This window comes from Lepidochelys kempii, chromosome 25, assembly GCF_965140265.1.
Source record: "Lepidochelys kempii isolate rLepKem1 chromosome 25, rLepKem1.hap2, whole genome shotgun sequence".
Taxonomy (NCBI): Eukaryota; Metazoa; Chordata; order Testudines; family Cheloniidae; genus Lepidochelys; species Lepidochelys kempii.
In genome coordinates this window covers 2,772,905-2,793,056 of record NC_133280.1, presented here as the reverse complement: position 1 = coordinate 2,793,056, position 20,152 = coordinate 2,772,905, and the positions used below count along the sequence as shown (strand labels likewise).

The 20,152-nt window shown below is 51.4% G+C and overlaps 1 protein-coding gene across 4 annotated transcripts in view; it reads left to right on the top strand.

Annotated features, from left to right (window-relative positions):
* The window catches only part of KANK3 (KN motif and ankyrin repeat domains 3), a 55,327-nt gene that overhangs the window by 7,419 nt on the left and 27,756 nt on the right, over window positions 1-20,152 (top strand). For 3 of the 4 annotated variants that reach the window (XM_073323988.1, XM_073323987.1, XM_073323985.1), the window contains exon 2: window positions 14,634-14,780. The exons of the other annotated variant lie outside the window; for it this stretch is intronic. The gene's annotated coding sequence lies outside the window, so the exon portion shown is untranslated. The remainder of the gene's footprint in view (window positions 1-14,633; window positions 14,781-20,152) is intronic. 4 annotated transcript variants of the gene reach the window in all.

Sequence of the window (20,152 nt, the reverse complement as noted above, 5' to 3'; positions counted from 1 at the left end):
CAATACAAACCAGTAGGCAGGAGGCAGGCAGGGTGTCAGTTCACACAGTTTCTATGAATGATCCCTGGTTAGGTCTTCATTCTGCTCCAGGAGTTAAGGCTTTTACTGCCATCCCCTGGATGGGCCCGGTACATCTCACCACACATGGTTATGAGTAATGGCCGGTCTTTTCCTTGCAACCCCAACGTGGGAGCCAGCTCCATCTTGGATAGCAACATGGCTGCATTTCAGGGTAGGCTCAGTCCTTCATGTACGGTAACAGGCAATCAGGTGACGTTCTAAGTGCTTTGGGATCCTTGAGGATAAGACACTGTCAGGGCAGCGAGCAAGAGACCAGGCAAGGCAGATGCTGAGGGAGCTGGAGTGGAGGAGAAGGTCTCATTGAGGTCAGTGCCTTTCACATGTAGCTTGATTCTGCAGCTGTGCATGTGGCCACAAGATTCTCCTTATCTTCAAGTGTCTGCAGTAAAGCCACTCGCTGCCCTGTCAATTCCCACAAATGCTCTCGCCTCCTCTCCACCCTGTGCTCTTCTCCTGGGACGCTCTCCTCCTTCCCCCTTAGAAGATCTGCACATGGGCAAAGGGCCTGCAAGGTCTCCTAGAGCATGGCTCCACATTTATTTCTGTCCCTTGGGCAAGGGCTGCTCCCCTGTCCCCTCAGCTGGACACAGGACCTCTCCAGCTGCAGACCTGCCATGGGCTGAGGAGGAGAGTTCTCTGTTCCTGCCACAGCTGCGGAAGGTTCCTGTGAGGCTGTACAAATCCGGGGGGGGGGGGTGCCATATAAAAGTGGGAGCCTGCTGCATAACTTAGGTGCAGTGTGCTGCAAAGGATTTGGGACCTCACTTGTGGCCATTAAAAACACAGCAAGGAACATTCAGAGAAATAAAGACAGAGAACCGGGCCTGGTCTGTCCACAGTGCTTTGTGCCAGTGTCACTAGACTGACTTGGAATCAGGCCCCAGGAGCCCCCAGATTCCTCCACACACCTGCTGCTTACCAGGCGAGAAATGCAGAGTCTGTGTCCAGGCTCTGTTCCACTTGCACATTCCCCAGTCTTGGCTCCCTGGACATTTCCTGCCATTGTACGTGGTTTGGGAATGTGACTCACGGTGGACGTGTTTATGGGAGCTGGGCTGCATTGAATTCTCCGCTGCCTGGCCCGGGAGGGTTTGCAGCGATGCCGTATGGAGCTGGCCCTGCTTCCTGAGCTCTGCACAGACGGCCACAGAGTGTTTTCATTTTTATAGCCAAGGCCAACTGCTCAAGAACAGTCCAGCCCTTTGAACTAAGGGGGGGACGGACTGGAAAATCAGGGGGAGGTCCATGAACTGTCCCCACAAAGGCCAGAGAAGGGCAGCACAGTCCCAGAGCTAGTGACTGCTTGGGCAGCTGATGAGCCCTGTCATTCCCCATCTAAACATCCAAAATGAGGAGAAAGAGCCGAGCAAAGCACATGCTTGTGTCTGGGGGAGCCGGGGGCTCCGTTTCCACCCCTGCATTTAAAAATAACAGCACAGCTTCCTCTCTAGCAGGGTCCATGGGAAGTGCCAAAGAAGGGCTTGGAGGTGACTTAGTGCTGTTGTGTGAGAAACCCCGGAGCAGCAGGAAACTGGAGAACAGACCTGCCCAGCATTCATGGTGATTTCTAGAGAGGAGACGTGCTGAGAGCTAAGGCCAGGAAACTCTTCCAAACCAGGGGTGTTTGTTCAGATGCAGCAGGGGTGGTGGGAAGGGCCAGTGTGTGTGCGCTGAAAGATGAAGGGCCAGATTTTCAAATTCTCATCTCTTGTGTAGGCACCTGAAGACCTGGATGCTAAGCCTTGGAAAGCGTAGCCTAGAACTCTTCCCAGGTGAGAAGGAAGTCTCTGAAATGAGCGAGCCCCTTATATCCCCCCATGCCGATTGAGGCACGGTTCGGTGGCATCCCCTTCCAGTCTATTGTGATGGTGAGAGGCGCTGGTGAGCATGCAGCGACCTCTGTGCTAAGGAATGACCCGGCGAGGCCTCTCAGCAGGGCACTGGTTCTCCTCTTGCTTCTGCTGGGCTAAATGGGGAGTAACTCTGCTGAAGTCAGTTGTGTTCCCCAGTGGGAGTGAGGGACTGAGCCACCTGAGTTACACCTGAGTTACACAAAGAATGTGTATGGGGGTGGGGGGGGATGTGAGAAAACCTGGATTTGTGCAGGAAATAGCCCAACTTGATTGTCATGCACATTGTGTAAAGAGTTGTCACTTTGGATGGGCTATCACCAGCAGGAGAGTGAATTTGTGTGGGGGGGTGGAGGGTGAGAAAACCTGGATTTGTGCTGGAAATGGCCCACCTGATGATCACTTTAGATAAGCTATTACCAGCAGGACAGTGGGGTGGGAGGAGGTATTGGTTCATATTCTCTGTGTATATATAAAGTCTGCTGCAGTTTCCACGATATGCATCTGAGGAAGTGAGCTGTAGCTCACGAAAGCTTATGCTCTAATAAATTGGTTAGTCTCTAAGGTGCCACAAGTACTCCTTTTCTTTTTGCGAATACAGACTAACACGGCTGTTACTCTGAAACAAAGAATGAGTCACTGGGCTGGCACTCAGGAGACATGGGTTCTAATCCTGGCTCTGCCATTGGCCTTGGGCTTGACCCTGGTGCACTCACTGGCTCTGCTGCCCATCCTGCTGTGTAAACTAGACTGGTCACTGGGGCAGGGATTGTACCATGCAGTGGGGACTGGCTGCTACTGAAACAGAGCTCGAGGATAATAAGGGGAGGTGCCGGGCTGGGCGCGGTCACCCCTCCTCAGAAAAGGCAGCTGCACGGTGGAGAGGGACTTCGCCAGAGCTACTGTCCTGGTTCCATTTTCTTGGCCGTGCTGGTTAATGTTTCACTGGGGCAGCCGATGCCACGTGTCTGACACATGGATCACTGCTCTCCCTGGGGAGGAATCACTCTTTGCAGACAGGCTTGATTGGATTCAGGACTGGAGAGGATGGGGGTCTCTGCCCCAGGTACCGTGCCCACCTGCTGAAATGGCTGGTAGAGGGGCGAGGATCCTGCCTCAGTGACATCTGGCCCCCTTTGGTTTCAGCTCTGTGCACTCTTACTCTGGATTGTTCCTGAATGTGTCATCCAGTCAAAGAAAGGAGCAAACTAAAGAACGGTGGGCCTGGGTTAACACTGCTGCCTCTACAGTGTGATGTGGCTATTGCAGATCATAGAATCATAGACTATCAGGGTTGGAAGGGACCTCAGGAGGTCATCTAGTCCAAGCCCTTGCTCAAAGCAGGACCAATCCCCAACTAAATCATCCCAGCCAGGGCTTTGTAAAGCCTGACCTTAAAAACTTCTAAGGAAGGAGATTCCACCATCTCCCTAGGTAACACATTGCAGTGTTTCACTACTCTCTTAGTGAAAAAGTTTTTCCTAATATCCAACCTAAACCTCCCCCACTGCAACTTGAGACCATTACTCCTTGTTCTGTCATCAGTTACGACTGAGAACAGTCTAGATCCATCCTCTTTGGAACCCCCTTTCACGTAGTTGTAAGCAGCTATCAAATCCCTCCTCATTCTTCTCTTCTGCAGACTAAACAATCCCAGTTCCCTCAGCCTCTCTTCAAAAGTCATGTGTTCCAGTCCCCTAATCATTTTTGTTGCCCTCCTCTGGACTCTTTCCAATTTTTCCACATCCTTCCTGTAGTGTGGGGCCCAAAACTGGACACAGTACTCCAGATGAGGCCTCACCAATGTCGAATAGAGGGGAACGATCACCTCCCTCGATCTGCTGGCAATGCCCCTACTTATACATCCCAAAATGCCATTGGCCTTCTTGGCAACAAGGGGACACTGTTGACTCATATCCAGCTTCTCGTCCACTGTCACCCCTAGGTCCTTTTCCGCAGAACAGCTGCCTAGCCATTCGGTCCCTAGTCTGTAGCGGTGCATTGGGTTCTTCTGTCCTAAGTGCAGGACCCTGCACTTGTCCTTTTTGAATCTCATCAGATTTCTTTTGGCCCAATCCTCCAATTTGTCTAGGTCCCTCTGTATCCTGTCCCTGCCCTCCAGCGTATCTACCACTCCTCCTAGTTTAGTATCATCCGCAAATTTGCTAAGAGTGCAATCCACACCATCCTCCAGATCATTTATGAAGATATTGAACAAAACCGGCCCCAGGACTGACCCTTGGGGCACTCCACTTGATACTGGCTGTCAACTAGACATGGAGCCATTGATCACTACCCGCTGAGCCCGACAATCTAGCCAACTTTCTACCCATCTTCTCATCCATTCATCCTGCCCATACTTCTTTAACTTGCTGGCAAGAATATTGTGGGATACCGTGTCAAAAGCTTTGCTAAAGTCAAGGAACAACACATCCACTGCTTTCCCCTCAACCACAGAGCCAGTTATCTCGTCATAGAAGGCAATTAGATTAGTCAAGCATGACTTGCCCTTGGTGAATCCATGCTGACTGTTCCTGATTACTTTCCTCTCGTGTAAGTGCTTCAGGATTGATTCCTTGAGGACCTGCTCCATGATTTTTCCAGGGACTGAGGTGAGGCTGACTGGCCTGTAGTTCCCAGGATCCTCCTCCTTCCCTTTTTTAAAGATGGGCACTACGTTAGCCTTTTTCCAGTCGTCCGGGACTTCCCCCGATCGTCAGGAGTTTTCAAAGATAATGGCCAATGGCTCTGCAATCACAGCCGCCAATTCCTTTAGCACTCTCGGATGCAGCGCATCCGGCCCCATGGACTTGTGCTCGTCCAGCTTTTCTAAATAGTCCCGAACCACTTCTTTCTCCACAGAGGGCTGGTCACCTCCTCCCCATGCTGTGCTGCCCAGTGCAGTAGTTTGGGAGCTGACCTTGTTCATGAAGACAGAGGCAAAAAAAGCATTGAGTACATTAGCTTTTTCCACATCCTGTGTCACTAGGTTGCCTCCCTCATTCAGTAAGGGGCCTACACTTTCCTTGTCTTTCTTCTTGTTGCCAACATACCTGAAGAAACCCTTCTTGTTACTCTTAACATCTCTTGCTAGCTGCAACTCCAGGTGCGATTTGGCCTTCCTGTATCCCCCAGAACTATGGGGAGGTGATGCTGCCCAGTGGGTAGATCACTGATTGAGACTTGCGAGACCTGAAATTCTGTTTGCAGCTTTGCCACTCTAAATGACCTGCTAAATGACACTGGGCAAGTGACTTCACCACTTTGTGCCTCAGTTTCCCCATCTGTTACAAACTGACTTGTTTGTAAATTGCTTTGAGATTCTCTGATGAAAAGAGCAAGGTTTTATGATTAGATATACCTAGCTTCCTAGCGCATTAGCAGCCACTAAGACCATTCTCACTATCTCCATTTTAAATAGATCTAATCAACTGGTGAAAACCCCTAATGCAAACAGGCTTAAACCAGCTAAACCCTCAGTTCAATTGGTTTAGCTTCATTCAGTAATTTACCCATGCAAGCCAAAGCAATTTAAGAAAGGGTTAAACCTGTCCAAGTGCATCTACATGAGGAGCATGCACTGGTTTAACTAGATTAGTTTTAAAAGATGTAGTTTAACCTTTGCAACTTTTCTACTATAGACAAGCCCTTAGTGACCTAACCAAGAATAGTAACCAGTGTGAGGCCTAAAAAATATGCTTTAGTTCAGTGGTTTTCAGCCTGTGGTCCATGGACCTCTGGGGGGCCAGAAGCTAAGGGCATCGCTACACTTGCAGATGTAGAGCACTTTGAGCTAAACCAGCCTTCGTAGAGCACGCTGACAGCTTCAAGCGCACTGGCGTGGCCACAGTTGTGGCACTTGCAGTGGCATTGGGAGCAGTGCATTATGGGCAGCTATCTCAGCATGCAAGTGGCTGCAACGTGCTTTTCAAATGGAGGGGGTGGAGTGTGACAGGGAGTGTGTTGTGTGTATGTGGGGGGAGAGAGAGTGGGTTTTTGGGGGGCTGAGAGCATGTCAGCATGCTGTCTTGTAAGTTCAGACAGCAGCAGACCCTCCACCCTGCCTCCCTCTCTCTCATGCAGCATTCCACAGTAATGGTTGCTTTGTCCCGGAGCAGATAAGCAGCCAGCTGTCAGAAACAGAGCTTTCAACGGGCATTTCCGCGTTCCTACAGCCGATTCCAAAGAATGATAAGAGTGGCTTGACTTGACTTAAGGGGATTATGGGATGTTTCCGGAAGCTGATCAGGGCGCAGTAATGCAACACCTCGTTCACACTGGCGCCACAGCACTCCAGCGGGGGCGCAGCAAACGTTATTCCACTCTCCAGGTGAAGACCAGCAGCCTTGTAGCCGTGGAGTCAGAGCACTCTACGTGCCTTGCCAGTGTGAACGGGTCGTGAGCTAGGGTGCCCGGGGCTCCTTTATTGCACTGTAACTCGCAAGTGTAGCCAAGCCCAAAGTCTAAGATTTCCAAAGGGGTCACACCTCCATTCGAAAATTTTTAGGGGTCCGCAAATGAAAAAAGGTTGGAAACCACTGGGGTAGTTCAAAAGGGTCTTATCTGGGGGAAGTTCTCTGGTCCAGGTTATGCAGGAGGTCAGACCAGATAATCACAATGGTCCCTTCTCGCTTTATTGTCTATGAAAGTGGCTGAGATGCTGAACTGCTCTTCAGCAAGAGAAATATTGGAGAGACGTTTGGCCAACGAGGTAAGTAATGAGGACCTGGTAAGAGAGAGAGAAAGCACAGAACATCCAGAGAATGATAACTCATTCAAATCCATCTTGATTGTCTGATCCAGAAGATGTGTATCCCAGAACAATGAGGGAATGCGCTAAGAAATGTGGTACTGTACCACTGACGACTGAAAAGTCATGGAATACCACGGAGCTACCAGGAGACTGGAAAAAGCAAACGTGGTTCTGATTTTCAAAAGAAGTCAGATGAGTGATCCTGGTTCTGAGGTCTTGGGAATTTTCTGTAACATTTTCATGAATCCTATGCGTGCCTCAGTTTCCACTATATGCTGTACTGTTATCCAGTGGGTGGGACAGAACTGCTTGTTCTCGGGGCAGGCTAAGAGACATAGGTATGAATGTCGCCCAACTTCTCTGAGCCTGGATGGGTCATTGGAAAAAGACTGGCTGAGGCCAACCCCATATCAGTGGAAAATCTCTGAAGACAATGACAAAGCCAGTCACCAGGACACTGACACCAAGCAATCATGGGGGAGGGGGATCTCCCCACCTCTCATCAGGGAAGCTTGAGAACAAAGGACTGGGAGGGGTGAGGTGGGGGCATCAGAGCTGGCTGCTGGAAGTAGTCAGGGCTCTCAACTGACAGACAGACAGACAGAGTTTGAACAGTGGGGTTCACTGCAGCTTGGCTGGGCTCTGGGCTGACCGGGATGGTCTCTGTTTGGACCTTCACTTCTCTGCTAAGCTAAGGACTCACCGTGCAGCCTTCCAGGTAATGAAAAATCCCGACTGTTTTGACAGCGCTGTGTGTGCGTCACTGCGAATGCTTGGTGAGGTGCAGTAATGCCTGCAGAGTGCACACATCTCACCCGGTCTCAGCTGGACTCGCTGAACAGAGCTCAGGGGGTGACGCAGGAGGGCTGAAGTCCCACAGGTCCAGTCTCAGGAGGGGGTGGCGTGGCTCACTCTGGAGGAAGAGTGACGCCCCTGGGGGTCTGCCACACTGAAGGGTTCCTCCTAGAGACTGTTCCAAAGCTGGGGTCGTAGCCCCAATCCTGTGGATGTGTGACACAGGCCATGATCTTCCAGTCAATTTAACTTCTCCCCAGGGTTGATCGACACATAACAGTGGTATCAGTTTACACCAGCTGGAGTAAACACAACAAGGCTGCCCTCACCGTGTCTGTGGCACAGCAATTCTGCCAGTCTAGCACCCGATTTCTGCTAGCAGCTACCTGGGTAGCTAGGAGAGGGGACCAGGAATCCACCTCCCCCTCGCACCTCTGCACAGGGGCTGACCAGAATCTCCTTTGGGAATGTCGCCATGCCACAGGGGCAGGGAGGGACTGGGTCACAGAGCAGAGTGATGCAGGGGGAGCTAGGATACCTTGCTCATCTGGAGCTTGGCTCCAAGAAGAACAGACTGCTAGGATTCCTCCGGGCAGCTTCATGTGCAGTGCAGTCTCTGACGTGCCAGGACTCCTTGCCCGTGACTGAAAGTGCTGTGAGATGGGACTGGACTCTAGGAGAAGTCCACTCTCCATGGCTGGAGGGCGGGAGGGAGGACAGGGCAGCTGGGATATTTTCAAAGGCAGAGTGGCTGAGCCCTGGATTGTCTCCCAGACAGTTTGTTTGAAGGCTGAAGCTCCTCAGGAAGTCTGGGATGGAGTGCGGAAGGTTTTTCCTGGCATGCTCCCCGCACAGGATAGAGCCAGGTTTCCCAGCGGATGGGAGCTGCTCCACTGTTTCCCTTCTCTCAGGAAGCAGGGTAATTAATTGTGATGCAAGAGATGGCTACATAGCTGTTGGTCTGTCACTGTCCCTTTTCCTCTGGTCTGATTTATTCTGTGTGTGAAACCCCACGGGAGGGTTAGCCTGCCCTGGAGTCTGCTGGAGGAAGAAGTGTTAAGATCTAAGTAGAAGGATGTTAGTGATTTCCCAGCATGCTCTGATGCTTTTAGACTGTAGAAAGAGGGAAACTTTCAAAAGCACCTAAGGAAACTGTGCTCCTAAATCCCTTTGGCTTTTGATGGCATTTGTGCTTCTAAATACCTAAGATGCTTTTGAAAATCACCCCAAAGAGGTTTAAAGCAGGTGTTTCTCTAAAGGCCCGTATGTGGCCAGGTTACTAACAGAAGCACTCGCTCACCATGCCGAGGAGTGCAGTAAAAATGCCTGGAGAGACAGACAGACGTGCCCTTTGGAGGGCAGGGAGCATGGGAACACCAGATGAAGACAACCAGTAAAAAATACAGGGTCATGCTCTGCTTGGAGCCTCAGGGGATGGGGTAGCCCCTTAGGGAGATAGTTACTGCTGCGAGTTTCTCTGCTTGGCCCCAGCACAAGTTAGAGCAACCTGGGAGCTGCTCTAATGCGTGCTGGCCAGTAGTGGTCCCTGAAGAACCATCCACCAAGCTGCGCAAAGCTGGATTGTGATATGCTCCAGCCACTCCTCCTCTCCTCCTGCACCAGGGGCTGCTGGGAGGGAAGCTTAAGAGCTGGCTCTGTCAGCTGGCTCTGTCTGCCTGGCCTCTGAGAGTCAAGCTGGGCCCTCCCAGCCTTCATGTCATCACCAGTAACAGAGATTCTGCAGCCAAGCTAGGCCCCTGGTGACACCTGTGCAATCCCTTTGATGTGGATGGATTTGCACAGGTCAGCAAGTGGAACGTAATAAACCCGTCGCCGGTTGATTTGTTATTAGCTTGGATTTGTAAGAAGCCCTGAAGCCGGGTGATTGCCCCATGCAGGAATAGAGCCCCGCTCGTTCCCCCAGAGCTGGCTTGGCAGAGCTAGCAGGGGTAAGAAGCAGCACACACTTGTTTTGGTCACTCAGGTCGGTGGATGTGGCCCATAGGTGTGGGGAGGCAGCCTTCTGGGGTTATTTTAAGGAGTCACTGTTCAGAGAAGAGCAGCATTTAGTGACAAGTTAGATCACAGGATCTGCTTCATGGGGCCAGAAGACAGACAGAGGGGGAAGGAGCTGCCTGCTTCCCTCCACCCTGAACGTGCTGTCTTGACCTGGAAGCTGTCACGCTGGAGTCGGTGGAGTTCCTCAGCCTTCCTGCACTGCCTTGCTCAGGCTGAACGTCTCCAGGACACAGATTTCCTTGCTTGGAGCAGCTTCCTCTCTGGGATGTTTTCTAAAGGCTGCTGGCTGCATGGAGATGCTGCTGTCCTCAAGCACAGGCCGTGCAGCTCTCTGAAAGGCCTGGATTTACTGTGACTCAAGGGAGGAAAGTCCTGCGGTGTCTGATTCCTCACGGTGCATGCCAGAGCCTGGCGGGGGGCTCTGGCAGATAATGGCACCAGGCTTTTCTGTCTAAGTGAGCAGAGAGACTCAGCTAGTCCTGCCTTCCAGGAGTATGTGATGAGCCAGAGGCTGCCCTCAAGCCACACTCCTGGCAGCAGGAGCCTTTGTGTGAGGGACTGTCAAGGCAGTTCTCCTGGCTTTGGTATGGTCTCTTGGCTGCCGGAGAATGTCTGTCTCCCTCCCCTCCTTTCCCATGCAGTAGATGCAAACAGGGTGAGGTTCACCCCTGGGCATGGGGCCAACCCAAGTCCTGTGCTCCTTGTATGTCCCGCTTGAACCCTCTGAAAGGAACAGAAGCTGTGCACAGGCCCGGTGCAGGGGAGGAGAATTTCACCCAGGGCATTACTCTGCCCATATTTGAAATGCACAGGGCCCCTCCATTCCCAGGATGGGGCCAGAGCAGCACTCTGCATGGGGGTGCCAGGAGACCCCCCCTTCCTCAGATTTATATAACCACCTTCCACTGCATCAGAGTTCGATGCTTTGGGTGGTAATGTCCTCTCAGCCTTCAAACCTGCCAGCATGAGGTGCCAGCTATGGAAATCCATGGCTTCTTTCTCCTGGGAGGAAGGATGGTCGAGATGCTAGACCCTGCTCTGCCACAGACTTCCTATGTGACCTTGGGCAACAAGAAGGGTTTCATCAGGTATGTTGGCAACAAGAAGAAAGTCAAGGGAAGTGTGGGCCCCTGACTGACTGGGGGAAGCAACCTAGGGACAGAGGATGTGGAAAAAGCTTATGTACTCACCTTTTTTTGCCTCCGTCTTCACGAACAAGGTCAGCTCCCAGACTCCTGCACTGGGCAGTACAGCATGGGGAGGAGGTGACCAGCCCTCTGTGGAGAAAGAAGTGGTTCGGGACTATTTAGAAAAGCTGGACAAGCACAAGTCCATGGGGCCGGATGTGCTGCATCCGAGAGTGCAAAAGGAGATGGCGGATGTGATTGCAGAGCCATTGGCCATTATCTTTGAAAACTCATGGCAATCGGGGGAAGTCCCGGATGACTGGAAAAAGGCTAATGTAGTGCCCATCTTTAAAAAAGGGAAGAAGGAGGATCCTGGGAACTACAGGCCAGTCAGCCTCACCTCAGTCCCTGGAAAAATCATGGAGCAGGTCCTCAAGGAATCAATCCTGAAGCACTTACACGAGAGGAAAGTGATCAGGAACAGTCAGTATGGATTCACCAAGGGAAGGTCATGCCTGACTAATCTAATCGCCTTCTATGATGAGATAACTGGTTCTGTGGATGAAGGGAAAGCAGTGGATGTATTGTTTCTTGACTTTAGCAAAGCTTTTGACACAGTCTCCCACAGTATTCTTGTCAGCAAGTTAAAAGAAGTATGGGCTGAATGAATGCACTATAAGGTGGGTAGGAAGTTGGCTAGATTGTCGGGCTCAACGGGTAGTGATCAATGGCTCCATGTCTAGTTGGCAGCCGGTGTCAAGTGGAGTGCCCCAAGGGTCGGTCCTGGGGCCGGTTTTGTTCAATATCTTCATAAATGATCTGGAGGATGGTGTGGATTGCACCCTCAGCAAATTTGCAGATGATACTAAACTGGGAGGAGTGGTAGATACGGTGGCAGGTAGGGTTAGGATACAGAGGGACCTAGACAAATTGGAGGATTGGGTCAAAAGAAATCTGATGAGGTTCAACAAGGACAAGTGCAGGGTCCTGCACTTAGGACGGAAGAATCCAATGCACTGCTATAGACTAGGAACGGAATGGCTAGGCAGCAGTTCTGCAGAAAAGGACCTAGGGGTGACAGTGGACGAGAAGCTGGATATGAGACAGCAGTGTGCCCTTGTTGCCAAGAAGGCCAATGGCATTTTGGGATGTATAAGTAGGGGCATAGCCAGCAGATCGAAGGAGGTGATCGTTCCCCTCTATTCGACATTGGTGAGGGCCTCATCTGGAGTACTGTGTCCAGTTTTGGGCCCCACACTACAAGAAGGATATGGAAAAATTGGAGAGAGTCCAGCGAAGGGTAACTAAAATGATTAGTTTCAGAGTAACAGCCGTGTTAGTCTGTATTCGCAAAAAGAAAAGGAGTACTTGTGGCACCTTAGAGACTAACCAATTTATTAGATCATAAGCTTTCGTGAGCTACAGCTCACTTCCTCAGATGCATATCGTGGAAACTGCAGCAGACTTTATATTTACACAGAGAATATGAACCAATACCTCCTCCCACCCCACTGTCCTGCTGGTAATAGCTTATCTAAAGTGATCATCAGGTGGGCCATTTCCAGCACAAATCAAGGTTTTCTCACCCTCCACCCCCCCACACAAATTCACTCTCCTGCTGGTGATAGCCCATCCAAAGTGACAACTCTTTACACAATGTGCATGACAATCAAGTTGGGCTATTTCCTGCACAAATCCAGGTTTTCTCACATCCCCTGGATGGCCCACCATAAGTGCCAGATCATGACTGTTACTCGCTATAGAAGCTGTTGTTTTCTCACTGTGTCAATGCAATAATCAGTGTTTTTCTGAAAGAGGAAACTGGGAAACCAGAAGTTTTGTCTTGGGCAGCTGTAAGTTCTCCCCATATGGCCCATCCTTAGTGCTTTGAACACAGGACTTTCAGATCCCCAGACTGCTACCACGTGAGGTGAAGGGGCAACTCATATTCTTTGTGGACTTACCATTAGGATGTGTGTGACATTCCCTTTGCCAGTGGGTTACACAATTATTTGCCAGACAGCAGTAGAATGCATGTGATCGGGAACCTAGGGTAGAGACAGGACAGCCACGCACATAGATCTGGTACAATCAGTCTGGACGGCAGTGTGGGTGAGTGGCAGAAATCTGGGTTCTATTCTGCACTCCGCCAGAAATGATCTTGTGTAACCTCTCATTTAGTGTGTTTATCAAACGAGGGGATGGTACTGCCTAGGACAGGACATGGGGCTTCACCCGATTGCAAGAGCTGGGAAGTGCATAGCAACATGAACAGCAGTCAGTAGCTGTCCTTGCTCCTAGTTCAGTGCGCTTTCCCCTAAGCTGCAGAGCATTCGGATGGTAGGTTGGTCGGTCTGTCCTCTGCAGAACAGGGAACCCAATTGAGCTGCATTGTGGAATGCCCTGCAAAATTTGGGAGCTCCGGCCTTGGTGCAGTTGGACTGTGCTGTCAATCTAGTGTAAATCTAAAGTGACCCATTTGAATTCAGTGGGGATGTTACTGGGAGCAAAATCTAATCCAGTGTGTTTGGGAGCCTGCGTCGCTCAGGAGGACACAAAGTGGGAGAATACTGATGGGCTTTGTTGGCTGCTTGGGGCTGGCTGCGGAAAGCACTGGGATTCTGCAGGGCTGCGTGTAACACAGCCTGACCCGGAGGGCAGGACCAGCTGGAACGAGGCTGCGGAGCTGTGGCAGTGGGAAGGAAAGTGATGTTATTCTCATGGCCACAGTGTTTCCTTGCAGCAGCTGGGGGAAAATCCAGGGTGACTGGTGGGTTTCCGCGCTGGCTGCTCCCCTCAGCCTCCGTCTATCCGGAACAGGCTTGTGTACAAAGCTGGCTGTGGCCTTTCGGCTTTAACTTGTGAACTCGCTGCCTGGCAGTTGGGAGGGGGAAGTGCCTGGCCCAGAGCTCCACGCTGCGTGGTCTGTCTGCACCACACCACTCCTGATAACAGTGGGCCGAGCCCTGCTCAAGCGGCATGCGAGAGCTTTGGGACGGGCTTGGAGGCTGAAGTAGTGACTCTCAGCTCAATGTCGTTCTGCCCTAATCCCAGAAGAGCCTCCCGGAGCTGGCAGCGGTGGTCTCCAGGAGACATCGTGCCAGCTGAGGGTATGATCTGACTCCCGCTGCAGTCAGTGGAGAGACCCGGCGGGATCCGGATCAGGCCCCTGGAGAAGTGGGAACCTGAGCGGCTGCCTGGGTCTCAGACTAGACAAACAGGGCTAATCGACGGGGGGCGGAACAAACCCAGACACAGATTCAGGGGGAGGAGAGGTTCAGGGCTGCCCCACAGGTGTCGCGCCAGGCTGTACCCGTCAGACCTTGGTCTGGCAAAGGTTGTTCCAGCCCTATTGGCTGGGGGCGTCTGACTTCCTGGATACCGATCAGTGTCTGGGCACCTGCCAGGGCAGCAGCATTGCCCAGAGCACTGATTCAGCTGCACCTGGCTAGCCAGTTGTGACCTTTCCTCCTGCAGGCAAGCCCTGGCCCCTGGAGGCTGGATCCCAGCCGTGCACTGTCCGGGGGTTGCACCTCGAAGCCGTTCTGGAGCTGGAGCTGGTGCCAGACGCCGTGTGTGCTTCTCACGGTGACTCGGGGCTGGTTGCCAGGCATTGTAGTTCAGAGGGACAGTGTCCCCAGCCCTGCCTCTGACCTACTCCTTCCATCCCGGCCCCATGTGTGGCTCCCGGTCTCTGCTGGCCCAGACTGGGAGGGCAGGGGATGCTATGCAGATTAGGCTGGAACCCCACCGTCCAGGCAGGACGAGGAGCCCCTTTAGGTACCGATCCCAAGCGAATTTTCCCCTGGCCAAGCGCTGGTGACTTTTGCCATTTCCATGATGTTTGCGTGTGGGGCATGGCTCACTGAGCAGCTGGGAAGGTCAGGGAGAGGTTTAAGGCCCTTTCATCTGTAAAACTGGCAAGTCTGCCATGTGCCAGATGCGTTCGAGGACTTGGGTGGAGTCCAGCAAACATAGCAGATAGCGGCTACTACATTGTGCTTGCAGGTGTGGCTGGAGCACCTGCAGTGCACCTGGGAAGAGCCCCTGGGCTGGAGGACTTTACGAAAAGCTCAGGTGAAGCCCGGAAGGAATATTGGAACAGCTGGAGCAAGCAGGGGCACAGGACTGGAGAATGAATGCCCATGAGCAGCGGTAAGGTTACAAACCTCCTGTCTTTGGCCATAGGTGTCATACCTTCTCTAGGCAGATGGGGCCTATAAACAAGGGAACCCACAAGCTCCAAATGCATGTTCTCTGTGAATGTGACTGATTCCTCGAGGAACTGGCAGGCTGCATTAGGCTGCTGTCTAATGTCTGTAATTAGCCGTGTAATTATAGGGCTTAGAGCAGGGCACTTCATTGTCATCGTGTCTGAAAAAGTATTCTCTGCTGTCGGAGGGAGCTGGTTTGAAGCTCTTCTGCTGGCAATTCCCAAAGCAGGTGTGACTCTGTTAGCTGGCTGTTGTTCCAGAGAGCAAGCCCTCCTCTTCTCTTAGCAGCCCACACCGCAGCTGTGCCGTGTCCACCCACTGGGAGCGCTGAGATCTGGGCTCCCAGGGGCTGCTTAGCTCCCCAGTGACTCATCCTTGTAGGCAGAGGTGTGAGATTTCTGATCAGCAAAAGCAACAGCATCACTGCCCGGCATGGCCCCTGGGTGCAGGCAACCAGACTCAGCACCAAGGTCAGGCACCTTTGAACGGCTAAGAAGCTGGCTATCTGGGCACTGCTACGCCCTCTGCTTTGGGAATTCCTGACCCCCGCTGTGTTCACACACTGCAATGGTTAGTGGCACTAGGAGGCAGGCTAGCCGCAGAGACCCAGCACCTTCATTCATGGCTCGGTCACTCAGATCAGTCTGAGGCTGCTCAGACATCTAGAAACCTGCCCCGATGCTTGCAGAAAACTGCAGGGGGTGATTGACGATGACCCCTGGCTGAGGCTGCTGGTTGGCTTCTTGCTCCCATGAATGGGTCACACAGCTAGTCTGTACTACCGCTCCCTGCTATGATTGTTCCCCCCACCAAGCCTGCTCTTCTTGACCTCTCAGATCTGGTGGCTCTGATCTTTAAGCTCCCTGGGTCAGGAACTGTCACATTTATGCAGCACCTAGCACAAAGGGGCAGGGATTTCCTCTAAAGTACTTACCTGGCTCCATCACCGTAGGAGCTGAGCCCCACACAATCTTTAATGTATTTACCCTGTGCGGTAGGACAGAGCTCTCCGCCCTGGCATAGTCTGGGCAATGGCACCTCTGTTTCCCCCTCGTGGTCCTGCATGGGAACCCACTCTAGGTCCCTGGCTCCTCAGATGACCCCTCTCTTGGGTGGAGAACTGCTTCTGTCTCCTTCCTGACCAAGGTTTTTCCCCGCTGCATTCTTCCCTGCCTACACTGTGTTATTCCACAGCAAGACAGATGGCCTGAACAGGTTTTTGCTCACTCTTTGAAGGCTATGATGACCGGCATAATTACCCACAGGCACAAGTTACCTCACAGCGCTTTCTAAGCATGTACATTTATTCTTAAGGTTAAAGCATTACAGAGAAAACACCACACTGAAAACAATAAGAACCTCCACCCATGCCAGTAAACTTATTCCGAATTCCAGCCAGGCTCTGGCTGGTGACCAGCCCTTTCAACCCCACCCAGGGATTTTTCTGTGGTCACAAGTTCATAACAGCTGCTAGCTCAGAACAAGCCCACCCATGACTCTGCAGACGCCCCTTTATCCAATTTTGTGTGTGTGGTCTGCAGAACCCGTGAATAAGTAACCAGCCAGACAGTGGGTTTCTCTGCAAGGCTTTGCTTTGCAAGAACGGGACCAGAGGTGAGTAATCTTCATTCCCCGTCTCCCAAGTATTTCCTGGGAAACTCACCCAACAACAGTTCAGTCTCGTCTGGCCCATTCTTTTACAAATCGTTTGACGCTCAAAGCACTTCCCAGGGGTTATGTAGTTTTGGCTCCCCCTTAAAGGGGCTACAGACAGTCCCACAATAACATTCAACATTTGCACTGTTAATACAATGACCTAGGAAGACACTTTTCAGAGTAACAGCTGTGTTAGTCTGTATTTGCAAAAAGAAAAGGAGTACTTGTGGCACCTTAGAGACTAACCAATTTATTTGAGCATGAGCTTTCGTGAGCTACAGCTCACTTCATCGGATGCATACCGTGGAAACTGCAGCAGACTTTATATACACACAGAGAATATGAAACAATACCTCCTCCCGCCCCACTGTCCTGCACATCCACCAATGTGATATATGCCATCATGTGCCAGCAATGCCCCTCTGCCATTTACATTGGTCAAACTGGACAGTCTCTACGTAAAAGAATAAATGGACACAAATCAGATGTCAAGAATTATAACATTCATAAACCAGTCGGAGAACACTTCAATCTCTCTGGTCACGCAATCACAGACATGAAGGTCGCTATCTTAAAACAAAAAAACTTCAAATCCAGACTCCAGTGAGAAACTGCTGAATTGGAATTCATTTGCAAATTGGATACTATTAATTTAGGCTTAAATAGAGACTGGGAGTGGCTAAGTCATTATGCAAGGTAGCCTATTTCCCCTTGTTTTTTCCTACCACCCCCCCCCCAGATGTTCTGGTTTAACTTGGATTTAAACTTGGAGAGTGGTCAGTTTGGATGAGCTATTACCAGCAGGAGAGTGAGTTTGTGTGTGTGGTTTTTGGGAGGGGGGTGAGAGAACCTGGATTTGTGCAGGAAATGGCCCAACTTGATTATCATGCACATTGTGTAAAGAGTTGTCACTTTGGATGGGCTATCACCAGCAGGAGAGTGAATTTGTGGTGGGGGGTGGAGGGTGAGAAAACCTGGATTTGTGCTGGAAATGGCCCAACCTGATGATCACTTTAGATAAGCTATTACCAGCAGGACAGTGGGGTGGGAGGAGGTATTGTTTCATATTCTCTGTGTGTATATAAAGTCTGCTGCAGTTTCCACGGTATGCATCCAATGAAGTGAGCTGTAGCTCACGAAAGCTCATGCTCAAATAAATTGGTTAGTCTCTAAGGTGCCACAAGTCCTCCTTTTCTTTTTAGGAAGACACTGAAACTTACTTTGGTTAGGTTTCTCCAACAGAATGCAGGAAATCGCCATGTCTGTCACAGTCCCCGTTTTACAGAGAGGTGACCAAGTGGCAGAGAGGCCAAGGCCCAGACCTGAAAGGGTATGGAAGGCTCCTAACTCCCATTGGAATCAGTGGCAGTTAAGAGCCAAAATACCTTTGAGGAGCTGGGGTTAAGCAACTTGCCCAGAGCTGCGAATTGAACCTGGGTCTCCTGTGCCCCAGGCTCATGCCCTTGCCCCTGGGGCCAGACTTCCTCTTCCGGGGAGCCCTCTACATGCTTCAGCAGCAGAAGTTATATAGTTGTTCCACAGGTTTGTCCCAGTGATAAGAGTCCCAGATACTGGGCTATTTCTAACCCATTTATTTGAGCATGAGCTTTCATGAGCTACAGCTCACTTCATTGGACGCAGCCGATGCAGTGAGCTGTAGCTCACGAAAGCTCATGCTCAAATAAATGGGTTAGTCTCTAAGGTGCCACAAGTCCTCCTTTTCTTTTTACAGATATAGACTAACACGGCTGCTACTCTGAAACCTGGGCTATTTCTGTGTGTCCGTGACTTTAATAGAGCAGTGTTTCCCAAATGGTGGATTGCTGGCCCAGTGTGAAGAGGAGGGCCCAGGTGGTGGAGGCTGAAGAGCGTGCCTCCCCTGCACTCATCCTGTAGTGGTGGCTGGGACTTGCTTTGGTGTACGGGGTTGCAGCACCACTCAGGTTTGGCCTGGCTGCCCCTCCATCGTGGCCATATATAACACAAGAGAAAGTAACTATTCAAAGAAATTGAAAGATCAGCAAACTGATCAAAGGGAATGCTTTCCCCACCCAATGACCAGTGGAACTCACTGCCACAAGATATCACTTAGAGCAGGATTCAAACTAAGAATTGACATTTCTGTGGATAATGGGCCCATCCATCATCACATTAGGCAGACGGGCTATAAACCTTCCAGCTTCAGGGTATAAGCCAACCACTAAGTGACAGGGAGTAGGAGCAAACATTCCCTTTGAGCAGGATCACCAGGGGGTTCTTGCACCTTTCTCTGAAACACCTGATCCTGGTTGCTGCTGGACACAGGACCCCGGCCTAGCTGGACCCTGCTCTGACCCCATCTGGACCTGGCTGGGGGCACACTAGGTCTGGGCTGGCATGTCCTGTTCTCAGGGGCAGATGCAGAGTCTGGGCCACAGGCCGATGCCAGTCCTGCTGTCAGCAGCTTCCCTGCTCTGATTTTCTTCCTTTCTGATCAGGAGCAGAGTGTGGTGCCCCCTGCTGCCAGCTGCAAGTATTGCAGCTATCAGACAAAACCTGCCTTCTCCCTCCCCAACACTGGGTTTTTCTTGTAAACATACTGCAGAGTGTTTAAAGAATAAACATCTCCTCTGATAATGCTGGAGATCTCTTAGTCCATCCACAACCCGTGCCAGTCCTCCTTGAAGAGAGATTCCCATCCCCTGCCTTGCCCGGGTGGCTGGCGGAGTCTTTCCCTAATGGTCACCCTCATTTTTCCGTTTCTTATTTTTATCCCCTTTTATCCTGGCAGCTCCCAGCCTGCCTTTTGGACCCTTGTATGCCCCACATCACTGCAGGCTCTGAGCACATCACAATCATTAGTCCTCCCCACACTTGGCCAGGCAGGGACGGATCATTGTTGCCATTTCACAAATGGGGGAGCCGAGGGAGGCACAAAGAGATGAAGTGACTTGCCTGAGGTCACACACAGTCTGTGGCTGAGCTGAGAATTAAACCTGGGTCTCTTGTGTCCCAGCTGTAATCACAGGCTTCTCCTCTGGCATGCCGGAGCCCCATGATCTCCACGGGAGACAGGGTGTGCCAGAGCCTAGAGATCTCAGATTTCTGTATGCGTCCATCAGGTGAAACCTGTACGTGCATCAGTCCAAAGATGGCCTGTACCTGCTGAGAATGGGGTGGAGGGGAGGGCCGGAGTAAGGGCAGCGGCTTCAGCAGATGTTACTGAGCATGCTCATGAGCTGCAAATCTGGGGGTGCACATGACCCTGCATGACACACACACCCCCATCGCCTCTGCATTGGTCTCTTATGTCACTGACATGTTTGGCGTGACCATTATTTGGAACAATTCTGCAGTCACTGTGGATAGCAGCACATCCACGTATCCTTGGTGTAGGAAAATGCAGGGGAATCCAAGTAGCTCTGGCATATTCAGGAGACTCTGAAACTGAGGGATATGCTGCCACGTGGCTGTGTTACAACATCTCGTTCCTAGCAAGGGGTTGAAACCAAACCCCAGATCTCAGCATCCCTGGACTTCGGGGAGTCCAAACCTAGCTGCAGATTTCACCCCAAACTCTGGATCGAGCCCCACTGCCCTTTGCGGGAGTCAAAATCCAGAAGTGGAGCCAAGTCTGGTGACTGGTGCTCATCTCCAGGTGTAGCAGGAGGAGGAGGA